Here is a 20118-nt window from a genome sequence, read left to right on the forward strand (position 1 = left end):
CAAACTCATAAACTATCTATTTATACAATAATGAAAAAGAAATACTGCTGCTTCGGTGACTTTACCTACCAAAGTGTAGCCTCAAACCTGGACCTATACCTGCCATTGGACATGTTCATGTTTTACTTTCTGTACCAGTACTTCAGCATTCCTCCCATAACTTCATCTTCTGGTGATCCTCAGTAAACCAAAGAGATAGCCAAGATTAGCTAAGCAAGAGAGCCTGGGAACAATCAGTTTAAGAGCCCAAATCACCCAAGTAAAAAACTGCTGGAAAATTCCCTAGCCACCTATGAAATCCATTCACTTTCATAAGATATCTGAGATAGATCAACCTAATGGACCTATTAATGCTATAGACATCCAGGGTGGCAATTAATTTTATATGAGTCAGAAATGATCTGACCACAGCAAAGAACAAGATGTAATTCCCTGCATAGTATATATGCTCCAAGACCAAAAGAAATCCAACATATGGCCACCTGAGAATATATACAGTAGTCAGAGATTACCTGAGATAATGCCTACTTGCTATGGAAGCTATGCATTCTGACATTTCCCAGTCCTTTCCACAGGCCATAAATATTGACCAAAAGCTAAAGAAATTCCAACATGATCCCCAAGTCTCTGAATTAATGAAGCAATCCCACTAGGCTGCAGGTTAGCCAGTATGCCAGCATGATCCCCAACTGTCCCTTTAGGTTAGGGTTTTAATACAGGGATACTCATATCCCTCATCTTAAAAGTGGAGCCCTGCTCATATATTGAATATCTTTGAAAATCAGCACCTCCCTTCATTGATATTGATATTGATGTTGGTATAGGACCCCAAACCTGGGATTGAGAAATCTTTGAGAGGGTAATATTGCTGATTTCATCCAAACAGGTTTTGGTATTACTCACCAGTTTGTCTTGTTCATCTACCATGAGGTCACGGTTTAATGAGATCTTATTACAAGCAGCCCTGGCATTATTTGTATTTTAATTACTCAAAGGACTATAGAGTCCTCATTCATGTTATATACTTGGATATTATAGAAAGACTTTATACATATTTTCCCATGTGAAGTGGCAATTAGTTGATGGCTCAACATGGCTGTAGGATGGCTGATATAAAAGAGATGACTTTTTAACATTTACAACTGTTTCTGAATATAAACCATACACCAGATTAATAATCCATTCCATTCATTTGGAAAAAGCCTTGTGTTTGCTCAACCACCCGCACCTTATAAGATAAATTTATATACTGCATTTCTGTATTCTATTTAGGCAGCTTTAAAGACAAGGAGGGAATCCATGAAATAAACTCTTTTCTTTTTTAAAAAAAAATGAAAAATGGCCTTGATTTCTGCTCTACGAGACTACTTTCTCAGATTCTTCAGCCATAGTCAACAAGCATAGTCAACAAGCAAAACTGAATTGTCATTCCCCACAGAAAAAAGTTAATTCCTTATTCCCAAATTCCCAATTGCAGCATAGGTTATAGTAGTGATAACCTTAACAAAACTCTTGCAGAGACAGCTGATGTTATTTTGGAGCTATGTCTGATTGCAAATGCATGGAGTTGCTGACATCATCCATGGGTTTGCAGTCTTCCAACTTTTCCATCTCACAATCTGTATATATGTTTTAGGATTATTTCTTTCTGTTCTCAATGGCAATTTTCCAAGCAAAATCTCACTGGATTGTGTTCAGTCTCCGCGTCTAATCTTTTCTATTCCCTATGGATGATTTATCGCGCCTGACTGGTACTGCCCTTGGTGACGGAAGCTGATAACTGTTGATTTGCTTCAAGAAAGGGTGGCATTTTTGTCTTTGTGTTCAGAGCACTGTGTTCAGACACATTTCCATTTGTTTTATGTAGTGTACCTGTTTATTTATTTATTGGATTTCTGTGCCGCCTTTCTGTCCTTACACCCGTTCACAACAATCTATACAATATACAATTAATAGAACAAGTGATAAGTGGAATTGGAAAGGTTTCTTTCAGCAGAGACAGGCCAGAGAAAGTAGAATCAGTAGATGTAAAATAGAATATATTAATACAGACAATACTACTATATTTTAAGCTATATGGGGAAAAAGAAAAAAATCTCAGAAACATTATTATATAATTGTTGCAGATATTTTTATGAATACACAGATATTTCATTTCACACAGATCTTATTCTGCATTTACTAATTCTGATTCTGTAAATCCCTGATCTATTGGTTTCAAGTGGTATTGTTTATTATGTTTATCTTAAACCATTTAAAACAGTGGTTCTCAACCTGTGGGTCGGGACCCCATTTGGGGTCGAATGACCATTTCACGGGGGTCACCAAACAATGCAATCTTCCATTTTTTTCCCCTTTCCTTAGCTGTGCTACTCCCTTTTATTCTATTGGCTTTTGAAAGCCAATAGAACAGACTCTCTTGAATAGAGTCTAATTCTATTGGCTTTCAAAAGCCAATAGGAATTGTCCAGGCTGTCTCTGCCCTGCTGAGCCCGCCAAAAGTCCCATTCTGCAAACGGTGCTGCACCAGTTGAGTAGTCCTCGACTTACGACCGGTTGAGTAGTTCTCGACTTATGACCGGTTGGGTCATAAATTACAGAAAATTTAAATACAGTAGAAAAATGATAGACTCTTCTTGCATTTCAGAAATATTCTCAAGAAAACACTCAAATCTCCCATTTGTCTCAAGTTTAGGATCTGTTTACTAGTTGTAAAAAGTCTAAAGAATATACTATACCCAGCAGACAATTTGACTGGATAAAAATAAGAATAAAAAGCACACAATTATGTAACAACTAGTCATCATTTTACTTTGCTCACTATTGGTCTGTTCTACCCAAGCTTTGGCTATGCATCTATATAAAGAACAGAGCAACAGAGGCAGGGCAAGCATGCCTTTGCTTTTGGACACAGAATTTCAGGTAATGCACACTGAAGATTATGCAAAACAAAGAGGCCACCTAAACTTGCTTAACTCTAATATAGCATGTTAAAAGGGGTTGTTGCACTTGTTTGCTACTATCTCTCTTGCTTTTAATATACATTCAAAGTCTTCTTTTTTTCTGTTTCTGCACCAATCTGTAATTCCTGATCAGATACAGTAGCAGATGATAAGGAATTAAAGTCAAATGGACAAACAGCCACTCATGCTCCCAAGAGAACTGTACAACATAAAATGGTTAGAAGTATTTCTGTCTCTCTTTCTCTCTCTTTATCCTTTAACTACTACCATGCAACTGATGTAGATATCTATGTGGGGACTAAGTGGCCTTTCTCAAATTCTCCATATATGTGCATAGACAAATTCCCAAAGAGTACAGGTTTCTCAAGGGCAGGAATTCCTCTTTGGTTGGCAGTAGTAGTACTAGTGAAAAACCCCACATAACATATATAATCTTTTCTTTGAACCTACAGAGACTCAGGAAGACTTTACATATGCTTAAATGACACCACAGGGACAACATACCAGGCTGGTCCTCCATACCCCTCCCTCCCATCCCTAGGTATACTGCCTAACAATGTTTGGAATGCAAAGTGCTACTTGGCTACACACTAAGGAACTCTTCTCATGTGTAATATGATGGCTTTTGAATGTGCTTGAAACAGTAAGAAAAGAGGACAGTTCCTAGCACTGGATTTTTCCACTTTCTTGCTCTCTCTTCCTTTCTCAATTTCTCTTTCTCTCTCTCTCTCTCTCTCTCTCTCTCTCTCTCTCTCTCTCTCTCTCTCTCTCTCTTTTATTACAAAAATAAAAGAGACTTTGAAATATTAAGAGATAGTGGGATTAAAGCCCTCTCCTGCTAGACCCAGTACTTCCTCCCTGTTAATATCCACTTGATTAGAATTCTTTTTGAACTATTTAAATATGTACAATAGGAAAAAGAGAGGGTGAAGTTATTGAATATTGGTTAAACTGTATTAATATAAGCTCAGTTCCTGCTTTTATATAGATACCGCATATATAATATGTATGGTCTCTACTCCCAGTCCTCTTCTTCTACCTCAAGTAATTACATATATATATATATAAAAGACATGTTGCTAATGCTCAATTTGTGAAACAGCAAGTATTACACAATTGCTCTCCCATTGCCCTGAAAGAAATTTTGATGGAAAATTTGAAGCCAAGAGGTTATCAAGCAGTTTTAGGGCATGCATTTGTAAAAGGGAAGAGGGAGGCACTTACATATCTTAATTGGGGATAGAGCAATTGTTGTCAGAAAATAACACTACTATTCTCTTCATCTCTGATACAGGACCACAAAGTATTTTTCTTTCAACAACTGCTAAAGCTTTATTTATACAGTTGATCAGCACAAAATCCTGGATCTTTTGCTTATTCCTCTTTTGACAGACAGCAACAGGCTTCCTTGTCAAGGCCATTTTGCATGTCCTATGGATCATCTGCTGTGAGTGAAGGCATTCTATTGGAAGCTTTCTTTAAAAATAAGTTCTTAAATAAACCAGATTTAGTTGTGTCCCCTCAGATATATAAATCCATTCTATAAAGAGAGAGAGAAACACATACTAAGAACTGCATTTTGATTTACAATGCATGACTTTTAGCATCAGATTGAACTATATAACTGAGTTCTGAAAACTTTGATTGACTCAGAAGTCAGAAAATAGACTTATAAATCCAAAAAAGATTTATAAATCACACAGCTTAATTACAAATCATGCCAATATATATATATACACACACATTTACATTTACCATAGGGAACTAAATAAAAATTAAGCATAACATGGAGGTTGGCCATTGGATTTTTCAATTCGCTTAATTATTTTATATTTCCTCCATCAATTTCTCTATAGTTTTAATGGTGAACATAAATGTGAAATACGTTATCTTGAAAAAATTTATTTTACTTTTTAGTTGCAACAAAAAAGAATATAAAATCTGAAAAAGTTATATACCTTTGCAGGTTTTTTCATAGATAGACAGGCAGGCAGGCAGGCAGACTGACAGACAGACAGACAGACAGACAGACAGACAGACAGACAGATTTGCATAGCTCAATGTTCCACACCTTAGCTTTTCCAGATGCGTTCAATACAACTGACAATTATGGGAGCCACAATCCAGCACATATTAATCAAAAATACTTCTAGGCAGAGAAATTATTCCGTTCTTTTTCTATCCGTTCAATTTGATAAAAGCAAATATACTTTACAAATTCTTTCAAAGGATAATAGGATTTAGAAAAAAAAAGTCTTATGAGTGCAGTATTATTGTCATTTCCATTTAATGTTTTTCTGTCACATTTTCTGTCACTTAATGTCAGGGCTTTTTTTCTCATAGAATGCCCAGAACGGAGTTCCGGCACCTTTTTTGGATGGAACCTTATAGGGTAGGCAAGACAGGTTGTATGACATGTGTGAGTTCCAGCACCTTTTTTTTTTTTTTAGAAAAAAAGTACTGCTTAATGTCATATGCATTCAAATCCAAAATATGTGCATAATTCTAGGTAAATATGTTTCAGAAGGAGATATATACTTACTTCATTTTCCCACTGCAATCTTGGAGTCCACCAATGAACACCTGGTACCATGTCTTTGCTTTAAGTACTAGAACTGAACGCAATTCATCCTTTCACAGAACTATAAATTTTGTTACATCAAGATATCTTCATTATACTTTAAGGATGGGCATAATTTGTTATACAGTCACTTCTGGCTCTTCATAACATGATAAGTACCATTGCTTTCAGACAGAAAACAATATTCTGATCAAAAGACCACCAAGAAAAAACATCACTTCACCACCAAACTGGCAGGGCAAGCTGTTATATATAAACCAGCAGAAAATGTCACACTCACTCACACCTCCTTGGATAATGAAACACTAAGAACTTTATAGTTCAACCCTGGCTACATATTTTCTCTCTTTTTTAGAAGGCTATTATCCTTTGGCAATGAAAAGATTTTAGCATACAGTCCAGTGTTATACATCATGAAATCATCATGCAAATGATGCAAAACATGTATTTCATGGCATGATACAATTCATGTCAAATGCTCATTTATCGTGTGTGTGTGTGTGTGTGTGTGTGCGTGTGTGTGTGTGCACTTGCATACACACCACACAATTTGTAATTTTATACCTTGTAACTTAAAAATGAAAGTGGATAGGATGTTACATGCAAATTTCAATATGTCTTTAGATACCTACAGTATTTGATTTGTAAAACAAATATTTTATTTTTAAAAAAATTGAATAGAAAGCCAACATACTGCAAGGCATATCACCAGCCTCTAGGATAATATTTATTCCACAAAAGCATTTGACTCCTATAACCATTCCTAGGAAAGTAGATAGAATCTAAAAGATATTTGCCATTCTGGTAAATATCTTTTTTATGAATTGGCTTTGCTCAAAATTGGAATTATTGTGTGAGCAGGCAAATCTCCTGTGGCAGTCATTTTGTGAGATTGTTTATCATATATTTTCAAATTTTCAAATGTTCCTTAGTCCCAAATAAGTGCCCAACCTGATTGGAACTATATTGGTGGACCAGTTTGTTTGTTTTTTAATGTACAATCTGAATCTAGCCAAAACCATTCCAAAAAGGCTGGTGGTAAAGAAAAACATTTGAAAGGAAGGGAGGGAGGGAGGGAGGGAGGGAGGGAGGGAGGGAGGGAGGGAGGGAGGGAGAAAGAGAAGGAGAAGGAGAAGGAGAAGGAGAAAGCAAGAAAACAGGAAGGAAGGGCAGAAAGGAAAAGAAAAGAAAGAAAGAGAGAGGGGGGGAGAGAGAGGGTGGAAAGAAAGAAAGAAAGAAAGAAAGAAAGAAAGAAAGAAAGAAAGAAAGAAAGAAAGAAAGAAAGAAAGAAAGAAAGAAGTTAGGTAGCTATTAAGGATCCCATATAGCCACAGGCAAACTCTCTCCTCCCCTCCTTTTGGAAGCTATTTTTAAAGCAGAGATTGCTCTGGCAGTTCAAGGTGCTTCTGAGCTCCAAACAGGGACAATTACAAGACTCCAGTTGGAGTGTCTGAGGCAATGCTTGCATCTGATAAGGTTGAAGGGGAATAATAGGAAGGAGGGAAATGATAATGGGTTGCTGAATGCATGGGATGAGGTATCATTGCCAAAGTGCCTGGAGACAGAAGCAGCTGCTAATGCAAGTAGGATTTTCTCTCTCTCTCTCTCTCTCTCTCTCTCTCTCTCTCTCTCTCTCTCTCTCTCTCTCTCTTTCTCTCTCCCCCATTTCTTTCCCATTTTCTTTGCATAAAAAATACACATGCAGACACACATAGTTCAAAAAATTATTCTTTTTCTAGCTCCAAGCTATAGTGGTAATAGAGCTTGCCAACAAATTTGATAACAGCAGAGAGCCTCTAGGAGGGCCCTCTCATTCTATGCACTCCTAGAACAGGTGAATAACAAACCTTATTTTATTATTTCCTTCCTTCTATTTATTTAAACATTTCTAAAGAAAATGTATGTAACACAAATAAGGCATGTTAGCAAAAGTAAGGGAGAAATATGACTTAAATGAAATTCCAAGACCCTTCTTAGACTTTAAATCAGTGTTTACTTAATACCAGTAAGTCATTTTGCAGAGAGAAAAAAGATCCTGAAATCTGAGGGTGGGTAGAGGAATTAGGATGTTTAAGAAGGATCGAGTCAGAGGATTTCCTTTCCCAGCTGGGTCTACCTCTTTGCCACTGTAATACCTGATTAATTAAAATTTAAAAAACTATTGATTAATTAATTAAAAGAGAGCCAATTTGATGTAGTGATTAAGGCACTGAGCTAGAAAGTGGAAAACTATGAGTTCAAGTGCTGCCTTAGCCATTAAAGCAAACTGGGTGACTTTGGGCAAGTCATTCTCTCTCACCCTTACCTACCTCACAGAATTGTTATGGGGAAAATAGGCGGGTTGAACATATTTGCCGCCTTGAGTTATTTGTAAAAATAATAAGGCAGGATACAGACAATAAATAAATATAATCATGGGGACAAGCTGCTCAAGAAAGATGTCATCAAGTGACAAGAGCAAGGAAATCCAAGGTGTTTTATACCATATACCATGCTGGAATATGGACTTCTTAATATGCCCTACAATGTTTATACTTGATGCGATACAATTTGAGGTTGGAGGAGGAATTGTTCTGAATGGACAAAGAGCAGTAGGGAAAAATCTTCATCCTTTCCACCATTTCTCTGATGAAAATTGCACCTGCACAAAGCTAGATTTAATTTAACAATGCTATTTCAACTTTCTGATTATTTGCTTGTAATGTTTTGCTCGTCCCTATGCTATATAAAAATATGCCTTCTATGTCTCAGAAGTTTTCTTTTCTTGTAAAAAAAAAAAAAGGCTTCCCTTGTTAAAAGATACCTTATACTCAGGGTGCTAGAGAATTCCTTTTGGATTTTTTTGAGGGGTGGGGTGGTATTTTAGCTTATTTTATAGTTGTTGGCAGACAATGGTGGTGCTGCTTGTATTTTCTAACCCATGTTTTAAATACCTTTTAATACTCTTAAATCTACCTATCATTTCCAATCTCTCATGATGTCTTCCCTTGGGAATGACTCAAAGAATAGGAATGTTATCAAAATTATTTTGTTCTTAAAAGAAATATAAGACAAACATTCTCTTTCATCAGACTGAATAATAACTCATAGGAAAAAATGCAGAATTTCTTTTAATGATACTAATTAGAATAATCACGAACATAAGATGATACATACTATTTGTGTATTGACTAATTTAATAATTAGCTTTAAATCCCTGAAAGGGCTTAGAATAAATTCATACATATCTGAATTCAGTGAGTTTGTTTTTTCATAGTCCCTAGTTCAACTCCTTTCTCATCTACATTAAAGCAAAATTAAAACTGTTGGCTTCACCCAGAGGATGAAAATGGTATGCAATACAATCACAGAATAAAAAAACAATTGGGATGTTCCGTGGTAGTATCATTTGCCACTGCCACTTTATATTAAAGGCCATAATCATACTTACAAGAATATTTAGACATAGGCCAGGTCTAAATATTCTTGTAATATGCAGTTAATGGTGGCATTGGGAAAATTAAGTGTAGGAAAAGACTCTGCAAAATAAAAGACCTAATACAAGTGGTCTGGTTCACCACTTTTTGAAGTATGTAAAATTATCTACACCACCATTTAAAACAGCTTTTTGCCCCCCAGATATGTCTGCACTTCTGTTCTCATATTCCTCTTGGCCATGCTTTTTAAAAAAAAATTGAAAGCATGTGTGAAAGCATATTTTTATGACTATAGTAAGATTTAAATTACAATAAATCAGGTTGATTCATGCAACTCCTCTCCATATGTTTGGGGACTGCAATTCCTGCCATGGCCTTCAATGAAGAGAAATTCTGAGAAACTTTATAGAGGTATCAGGTTGAAGAGGACAATTGGAAAATTGGAATGGAAATACCTTTTTAAAAGAAGTAGTATCAAGTTAATTAAAAAATGTTGGAGGTAGGGCAATGTAAAGTTAGATATTGTCTCTGTCCTAATTCTTCTTAAAATGCTTCAATGAAGTTCAATCACTTGAGGAGATAGCACTAACGAAAATAACAGCTGATTTTATTTCCCAACCGTGAAAGTGAATCTATTTGGTTCAGAACTGAAAGAAGAGAGCTTGTAAGTAACTGAGGAAAGTGTTTACTCAGTGAATTAGTTCAGCTTCCATTGTGCACAGCGGATTAGGGCCACAGCAGTGGATCAAGCTCCATTTCAAGCTGAAGTGGCTCTCTTAGCTTTCTCCAGGGCAGGACTAATTATCATAGGGCTTAGGCCATTAAAGGGCTTTAACTAGCCATGCTCTCTCTTCCTAGAGCTGGATTAACTCTTTGCCTCAGGCAAATTTCCTAGATATCAAAGCAGACCATTAGGAAGATTTTTCCCCATGCTTTCTCCTCTCTGCCTTTAAAAAGGTAAAGACATCCTGTGGTTGAGCTCCCTGGTGATTACATGGACTTGGCTTTACACTGGGATCTTCATTTCTGTATTGGCCAAACATTGGAAGCTTTCCTAACCCTCACTTCAATTTTTAACATTATCCCAGAAAGAAACATGAAGGGGTGTTCCCTTCCCACTCTTTTTTTTAAAGAAAATAATGTCTGTTTACTTATTAAGTTCCATAATTTACTAAAAGAAATACATATTCCAGGTTCGCTTCATTTTTTTAAAGAGTTGTATATTATAATCTCCCAGATCCCTACTATAAATCTCCAATCTAAATCCCTTGAAAAACTATCTTTAGTCAATATAAATTCAGAATTATGTATTTTTAAAATTACTAACAGCCCAGTGACATATAGAGTAAAAAGTGCTGCAACAATCAACTTTAATCCTTATTTTCTAGAATATGAGAATATGAAATTTAAATGAAATTTTATTCTTAAATGTCTTCACTGTAGGGCTGTTTTATAAGAACTTGCCTTCATACTTGCAATATTTGATATCTCAAAAACTTTAAAAAATAGTTTCAAAAAGTTTCAAAAAATTGAATATTAAATTCTATCTTTCTGCATTAGATATACCCAAGAGATCATACAGAAGAAAATGAAAAATGTTGTACAAAAATGGACCAATAACAATTCAACAAATCAATAAGCATAAAAGCCTAAAAGCAGCCAGCAAATGAAACAGGCCATAAAGCATGGAAAGGAAGTAAGCCGATGTGTACCATCACAACTTTCAATGAGAGTTCTTTTCAGCTCTATTCCCAAGTTTGCATATTAATTGGAAGGTTACTATGTGGATCCTACACATTTGAGTAGGTATGTATTATATTAATTACCATAATATTTTGAAATTGAAATAAGGCTTATTTAATAAGTACCTAACTTCATCAAAAGCCTTTCATCTTATCTACCATTCTATTACGTTAATTTATCAGAGGTCTTGATTCCAGTCTTCTGAATGGTTAAAGTTCTGCAGTAGAATAATAGTAGAGATTTCTCGGGGTGGGATTGATTCTGCAAGCATGTGCTCTCTAATAAGAAGGTGTCCTTTGGTGAAGGCCACCTAGCCCTCCATAGAGTTGAAAGAGAGCTTAGACTCAGCTAGTCCAGTGCAATATACATTTCAGCACCTCTAACAAATAATCATCCAAGAGGAACTCACCACTTTGTGGGGCAGCCTTTTCAATTTATTGACAACACATATGGTCAAGACATTCCTTCTCAACATGTTTCTTGTAAGTTGAGCCCACAATTTCTTTTCCTCAAGGGCAAATGGAATGCTCTCATACTTATCCTTGTCTGTCCTTCATGTAGATGAAATATATTCTGATCTTTAAACAATTCCTCAAGGTTTGACCATCCTGGTAGCATCCTCCAATTCATTACTGTCCTTTTTGAATGGCAGTACCAGAACTGAACAATTATTGTATTGTAGAGTACAATCATTATTTCTTGGAATCTGTACTCTTCAGACCATACAGATTTTAAGACAGCTTTTACAAATGGATAAAACTATTCTGAAAGGATTCTCTAAGGATGCATATTGGATTCTGTCAAACTCCAAATCCTAGAACAAAATAACAGAGAAGATGGGTTTGAACCAGCCTGGTTTTCATTCTGAGCCTCAGTATGGTTCCAGTTCCAATTTTGTTTCTGTAGTGCATTGTAACAACAGCCACAGCAAAGCAAGAAGACAAAACAAAACAAAGCAAACATTATATACATATAATGCTTCCATTATATACATATAATGCCTTGAACAAGGCATTGTAGAAGAAGAAGGATATGAAGTTCTCACCCTTAAATCACAGTTGTTCTTGCCATCTGATTATCATTGGACATTCCAGTCACAGCCTCATAAAGAACTGAGAGAACTTTAGGGGTTTTTAAAATCATTTCTATTACATGTTTATGCCTTATTATCATCAAACTATTGTCTTGAATAATTATTGAATTTTTTTAGCTGTATTAGCTAGTGATCTGATCCTTTTCACAAAATAAAGCAAAAGCCATTTTCTCTAATATCTGGCAGAAAAATCTTACGCCACAAGGTTTATTATTGCTGCAAGTTTCATCAAATGTTCTGTCCAAAAGGCAACCAAATAAGATTCCCATTTAAAAATATGATTTTTAAAGAGGGGTAAACTCTTCCACTGAGTTCTATTATATTTAATGTGAGTTAATCCTCACAGATTGCCTGCAAAAGTGATCCTATTCTCCTGAACAATGAAAATTGCTTTCCACTCTCCTCAAACCTTGCTCAACAATGAAAAGACAGTTCCATTTTTTCAGATTAGATCAGAACATTTTGGAACTTCTTTATCAGGAACTTGAATAAATTCAAGTTCTCTTTCTGCATCCCTACTAATTTGTTTTTCTTTTCTCAAGGTTCTTTTATTTACCTGTTTCCACTTTTTAAATATAAACTACATTTTTTCATGTTTTGCTCATGGATTCTCCGGAGTTGATTGTTTATTTAACTGTAGTAGGTTGGTTTGATCTTATTTATACAGCTTCTTCTACCTTGATCTAATTTATTAGTCTTTGATATAATGCAAAATACTGTCTCATCAGCCTCAAAATAACCACTAGACATGTTTCTGTACTTAGAATTGAGGAGGTGCCAATTGTCCGTTGACTCAGGAAGTCAAAACCTTTGCTTAGTTGTGACCAGATACTTTATCAATAACTTTCAGATAATTCCACACTTGGAAAACACCCCTCCTGCTTTTTTTTAACCATTCTCATTCAATCAATCAATCATTCAGAATAGAGCTGGAAAAAAACTTGGAGGTCTTCTAGTCCAACCCACTGCTCAACCAGGAGACCCTATATCATTTCAGATAGGTGACTGTCCAGTCTTTTCTTAAAAATCTCCAATGATGAAGCCCCTACAACTTCTGACGGGAAGCTGTTCCACTGGTTAATTGTTCCACTATTAGGAAGTTTCTCCTTAATTCCTGATTGCTTCTCTCCTTGATTAGTTTTCATCCATTGTTTCTTGTCTTGCCTTCTGGTGCTTTGAAAAATAAGTTGACCCCTATTCTTTGTGGCAGCCCCTCAAATTCTATTGTGTCACACTTAGTCCTTCTTTTCTCTTGACTGGCCACACCCAATCCCTGCAACCATTCTTCATATGTTTTTGTCTCCAGGCTTTTAATCGTCTTATTTGCTGTTCTTTGCACTTTTTCCAAAGTCTCAACATCTTTTTTGTAAAATGGTAACCAAAACTGGATGCAGTATTCCAGGTGTGGTCTTACTAAAGCTTTATAAAGCAGTAATAATACTTTGGCCACCTAACAAGAAGGAAGGACTCACTGGAGAGGAGCCTAATGTTGGGAAAGATTGAGGGCAATAGAAGAAGGGGATGACAGAGAATGAGGTGGCTGAATGGAGTCACTGAAGCAGTAGGTGTGAGCTTAAATGGACTCCAGAAGATGGTAGAGGACAGGAAGGCCTGGAGGAACGTTGTCCTAACTAACAACAACAATAATACTTTATGTGATTTTGATTCTGTGCCTCTGTTTATACAACCAAGCATTAAATTAACTTTTTTTGGCTGCTGCCGTAAACTGCTGGCTCAAGTTTAAGTGATCATCCACTATGACTCCAGGATCCCTCTCACAGTTATTGTTTTTAGCCAGGTTTCACCTACTCTGTACTTTTGCCTTTGGTTTTTCCTGCCTAGGTGTAAAACCTTGCTTTTCTGATCTCATTTGTTTTTGTTTTTTAATGATACTGATTCTTGCTTCCCCCTTTGTTACTAAGTGCTGAGATATATGTAAGTATGAATATCCTGCTTTCATTGTACATTCATAATTTTTCCCTTATATCAGGAAGAATGAGTGCAAGGAATGCTGGAAAATCACCACTTCTACTGTATGGAGATATCACAAAATAAATTCTAAAGCACCTTGAGAGTGAATGAAACAAAAGTTTATCTTATTCTCCTCACCAGAGAATAAAATTTTGTGCATACAGTTCATGATCTCCTTTCCCAGCTATTTCTTCTAGCACCTGTTCTCTACATATAGAAATGTTTTCTTCTTAAATATTTCCACCAATCTGAGTCTAATATAAATTTTATCAATTCACAAAATTTCATGCACACATCCTGAGCTCCCTTCTAAGTAGCCTAGGAGAAGTTATCACACAAAGGGGAGAGGAGGGGAGGGGAGGGGAAGAGGGAAAGAGGAGAGGGAAGGAGAGGAGAGGATGCTTGATTGGAATCCAGTAAGGAATCAACTACTCTCTTCTTTAAGTATCTGATCCCTTGTGAAACAAATTTAAGCTGCATTACAATTTCTCAATCGTCAGTTATATCATGGAACCATTTTAGATTAGACAAACAGTGTTGTGTGAAAACAGGACAAGTAAGATGGTGACTCCAAAAGGGTGACAATCCTAATTTTCTTACTGGGCTTTATTTTCTGAAGTCTCCATGATTTTTTAAATAGGAGACTTTAGAAACAGAACTTGGATTATATATTTGTCTTTCTGACACCAGCAGTTCCAGAATCAAACTCAGCTTTACTCAGTGTTGATCTACCCTTAAGGCAGTCAATGGTACATCATTATCAACCCGCTCATCCTTCTCGCTTCTCCTATTCATTGTCTCTATAAGAAAACACAAAGGAAATGCATGTGTTAAAGGATAACATCTGCACAGAGGGCTTAGATGTAAATGTGTTCTTTGGTCATTCTATAACGACCTAATTTTATTGCCTCTGGCCTATTTGCTGTAAAACCTGGGGCTTTCTTCTCCCTTTTGTATTGACTTCTTCCTCCTCTAACATGGGGAACAAATAACTCTTTAGACCATGATTAGGCAACTCAGAGAGGTTGGCAGAAATGCTGGACTCAGGACTAGTTTTATTTTCCATTGAATCTTGATAGAAATGCATACGCAGCAAGTCGGACCCCATCCCTTTTTCCTTTGCATGCACGCTCTCCCCCCCCCCCTTTTTTTTTTTATTTCTTCCAGGAGTGCTGATGATAAGGAAAGCAATGTCTAAATCTTCTTAATGGTGTTTATGCACGCAGTTTTGCTTAGCTGCAGTCTCTACCACTCCCTCCCCTCCCATCTCCTTGCTAATATCGCTGCTTCATTCCTTTCCCTGTTGGCTATTACTATGGACTACAGTGAATCTAAAACTAAATAATCCCCTTAGTGTCAAGTTTTCTGGGCTGAGCAAATAAATCTAACCAAATGCATTATCTAGGTAGAGGAGGCTGTTCTATGGGAGGGGAGATAAAAGCTTTACTTTAAAGCAAAAGACTAAAAAAGTTATTTTCCCCTACGTTCACAATATACTTTATAAAGTTAAAAAAAAAAAAACTTTGGCTGCATTTATTCTATCCAAACACACATATGCTGTCCAATTAAGCAATGAAAAGTGCTACTCATTCTATGGCCTAACGAAACACCCCAGATAAGGTGTTATTTAAATTTAACGTTTTGATAGGTAATTCTAATCAGGCAATAAAGTCTAAATAAATAAAAACTACCCACAATCTATTTCCAGTGGGTTAGGAGGAAGGATATTAAAAAACTCATTTACAAGGACAGAGCATATGATAGATTTGCATTGGGGTAGTCTGATTGAAAGATCTGCCATGTTTAATGATATCTTGCATTTGTGAGTTGTCTTTTCTAGATAGGAAGATGGTTGTCTGCCTAGGGAAACCAGAGTTTCATCATGACTGAAAATCAAACCTTATTAATATCCCTGACCTAATCATTTGCAAGTCATTATAAATATATGATTGCAGCACATCAATGCTTCCTGAACTGATGGTGTGCTAACATGATATGAATGCTATCATAACATCAGAGTAGTCATCTCTTAGAAAATACTAAGGATATTGTTTCCTAAATTGTTGGCAGCCACTATTATTTCAAAAACAGAATGGGAAGCAAGTCCACTTGGAAAAATAATGGGTACATCTTATGGGGGCTATATTTTGCCTTCCACTTGGCCAGGTAATGCATTCACATCTTGTCATTCATTCATTTCTTTGTTTATTGCATTTATATCTGTGTAACTGTACACAGCTTTCATACCACAAAAAATTAAAACAATAAATAGATAAACAAGAATTAAAATACAGTACATTGAAGAGACTTAAAAGAGGAGCCATGCCAGTAGAATGTGTTAGTCAATCTCTAAATATTTATTGACGGAGATAGGTCTTTGCTGCTTTCCTAAATGTTAACAAGGTGAGACATCCAGATGGGGTGGGGATGGGGGTGATATTGAGAACACCTGTCTTTAGATCCTGCCCTCTAAATTCCAGAAAGGAGGGGACCTGCAGCTTTTCCTTTCTGTTTGCCTTCCTCTTTGTCAACTGAGGGATGATGTTGTGTTTTGGAGGGAATCAGAGATATCTCTAGAATTCTCTCTCACTCCATCTACTACAACATCCCATCAGGAAATCCCAGTGCAGCTTCATTCTCGGCATGGTGTTACCTTCTATCTTTTGTCACACACAGATTAGAAGTGCTATGTCAAACCTCCTAGCCCCATGGGGCAAAAAATGAATAATGTAGTGCTTTTCACACAATGGCTTACATTTTGAAACACCATTTTTAAAAAAATAGCATACTGTATAGAAATCATAAGCCATGGGACAGCACAACAAATTATAAATTCTGCCCATAAAAATTATATTAAAAGTTTTTCTTAAAAAAAAATCTAGGGCTAAATAGAAAAAAAACTACAAAAATAGTGTTATCAAGTTTCATGAAAATGTTCTATTCTGGCAGAAGGAGATGTCCATGTGCTGTTTAAGAACAGAAACCCGAAGATAAATGCTCAGTCAACGAATATAATGTAAACCTAGAAAAAGAATTTGAGTAGGCCTAATTTAAACTGCAGAATGTTTGCTATGTACGTACAATTGGTATCTAATGGCATTTTTCTTCCTTGCCTTGTTAAGTTTATGGTGTTTGGAAAAAAGAAACATTATTTTTCTTATATTTTATTTTTTGGAAGGGAATCTGATGAAGATAGAAGTAGCGATTTCAAAGTAAACAGCAAAAAGGCTTTAAAATTTTATAGAAAATGCATTTTTTAAATCAATTATTGTCTTTGTTATACAGTAATAATAAAAATATTAATAATTCATTTTATATTATTTTTCATGTTAATAGTTTAATATGAGACACCAAAGAAAAAGAAACATTTCATCTTTTGTATATAATATACAGATTATGTATATAATATTTTATATAATATAAATGATATATTCTATAAAAAGAAAAACAGTTACAGGTTTGTTAGTACTCCTTTCAAGCTTTTTTTGAAATTTGATATATAGTATATTGTTACACCTCTGTCCAAGATAACTACTAGTTTCATACACATTCCCTATAAGTTAATTTTTTTTCTTTTCTTCTTTTCTTTTCATACCATCTTTGTATTCTGGCAAATATTCTATATGGCCAACATTTTAAAAGTGAAAATAGCATATCAAAATTGAAAACAGAAGTAAAAATTAACACTAATGTTGATATTTAATGATATAACATTCAAAAGCCTGGCAAAACACATTGCCTTTGCAAATTTTATAAAAAACCAAGAAAGAGGGAGGCAAATGCAGTCTCAGAAATATACAAAAAGAGCCTCTCCTATGTACCATAAAGATGGGCTTTTGATTGTGGAGCATCTTTCAAGTGCCTCTCCTGAATATCTTAACTTAATAGTTATTAATGGGAGAGACAGTCCAATAGTCTCTAAGCCAGTTAAGGTCTTCAATATTAAAACCATCAATTGATATTGTGCTCCAAAAACAATTGGCAATCAGTGCAGATTTTTGCAAAAACATAAATTGATCTTAAATGTTGTGTTCAATAGTCAAGATAGGAAGTAACTAAGGTATAGATAACTTTTACAAATCTGATCATCTCAGAAAAAACTCAGTTGGCACTCTAGGCACTTCTTTCCATACTTGCAATCAGTGACACTAAAGACTGAGGAGCACTCTCAGATTAGATTTGCAGTTTTGTAAGGAATTCAACCCTTCCAAATGAGGCTGAACCTCAAACAAAGCCCAATTTCTATACACAGTGCCAACAGCATCTTTACCTTTCTCTGGATTTAAGTTCAGTTTGTTCAGCTTTATTGAACCCATTATCAATGTTAAACAACATTCAAAGATATACATTGCTTCCTTGAAATTGCATAGTACAGAATGATAGAGCTAATGCAGATAATGTCCTATTCCTTAATTTCAGATGATCTCACTCAATTGATTTCATGTAGATGTTGAACAAAATGGGGAAAAAGAAAGAAAATTGGGGGATTCCACAGCTCAATAACCTAGATATCAAACAACAACCCATGGGCATCACCTTTTGAATGTGGCCTGAAAGGAAGATCTGCAATCACTATAAAACCAGATCAATCCCACCAAGCAGTCAAAAAGAACATCATTATTGATGGTATCAAAAGGGATCCAAAGTATCTAATATAACTAGGCCATACTCTCCATTAGCTTTTTCCCATGTAAGTCATCTAACTAGATAAGCAAGGCATGAAGCTGGTGATTTCTGCCTAAAACTACATGAAACTAACATATTCTGGCTAAAAGCTCAACTGAAGTGGGCACAGAAAATCAGTGGCTTTCAGATATATTTGAAGCTGCAAGATCACTCTCTTCTCAACCAATTGTCCTAGAAATGGAACATTTGAAATTAGTATACAATTGTATAGCTTCCCAGCTCAAGGAAGGTTTTGTTCAGAAATGGACTAACTACTATCTCCTTTAGGAAAAAGGCCATAACCCTCCTGTCTTATTCATGGAAAATATCCTATGGAGACAAGCTACAACTGGCTCTAAAGCTTAATGTTTTACATTTAAGGGTAAGGTAAGAGTAGGAGAGCCAACTAGATAGGGACATGATCCTCCTCATGCAAATAGTCAAATGTGTGATATGATTATTCATGGTAGACTGAGAGCAGGGACAGTCGCGTTCTCATCCATCCTGAGCCATAAAAGGTCACTGAATTGTTTTAGGCTTATCATTATCACAGACCAATCTACTTCAGAGGGTTGTTGTGGCAGGGAAAAGAAGATAGAAAACCAAATGCCTCATTTGGCTCCTGAATGAAAAGTGTAATATACATATCAGGGGAAAAAAGCTTAAAATAATTTATTTAAATTCTGGTAGCTTCTCACAAGAAAAAACACTGGAAAAGTGTCTCTTTCTGGGATTTTTAATTTAATTTAATTTAATTTTTTGAGTTAGAGGGGGTCATAGAGTCTTGACATTTGTGTGAGTAGAACCCACAGAAGAGAAATGTTACTGGGGGTGCAGCAGTCGCAGAGGGAAAGGACTGGCAAAGAAAGAGTTAATATACCTCACTGCTTCCCTTATGAAAAAGAGCTTTCTTGAGGCTGTTATTCCTTACTACAGGGGTTGGTACAATTTTTCTCGTGCTGTGTGGATAATGACAATTTTTTTATATAATTAAAAGCCAGGTTCTCACAAAAATTATCAAATCTTGCAAAATTTAAGCAGTTTCACTGATGCAATCTTACAAAATGTAATGTCCCCTCTTGATATCTCATCAGATCTTTTTTGTTTCCTGTGTCCGTTTATTGCTATAAAGTGGTTCTCAAGATTCCTGAAATCCAGATATGGGAGCCCTACCTATACCACCATTTTAAACTCCATCTTCTTATTCTAAAGTCTAAACTCTCAGAAAAGAAGCAGGAATTAAACCAGGCTTGGTTAATATGAATCCAGCAAGTCACGTGCAGCTCCTGAGAGTTCCAGAACTTCCATCACTTAAACTTCAGCTGCAAATCACTGGATCTCTGAGCCCTATAGTTTGCAACAACTAAATTGAAAACATTACATGGTCTGGTGATTAAGGCACCAGACTACAAGCTGCAAGACTGAGTCCCATCTTAGGCATTAAAACTGGCTTTGACTTTGGGCCAATCATTTTCTCTCAGCCCACTCACCTCACAGGGTTGTTGTTGTGAGGAAAATTTAAGGAGGCAGAAGTATTGTGTGTGTTTGCTGCCTTGAGTTATTTATAAAATAAATAAAGGTGGGTTATTAAATGCATACATACATACACATATATGCATACATACATACATACATACTTTGTCTTTTACATCTGAAAAACAGCTGCTATTCATCCCACTTAAAAAT

This window comes from Crotalus tigris, unplaced genomic scaffold, assembly GCF_016545835.1.
Source record: "Crotalus tigris isolate CLP2741 ecotype Arizona unplaced genomic scaffold, ASM1654583v1 scf7180000017591.2836849, whole genome shotgun sequence".
NCBI classification, from domain to species: domain Eukaryota; kingdom Metazoa; phylum Chordata; class Lepidosauria; order Squamata; family Viperidae; genus Crotalus; species Crotalus tigris.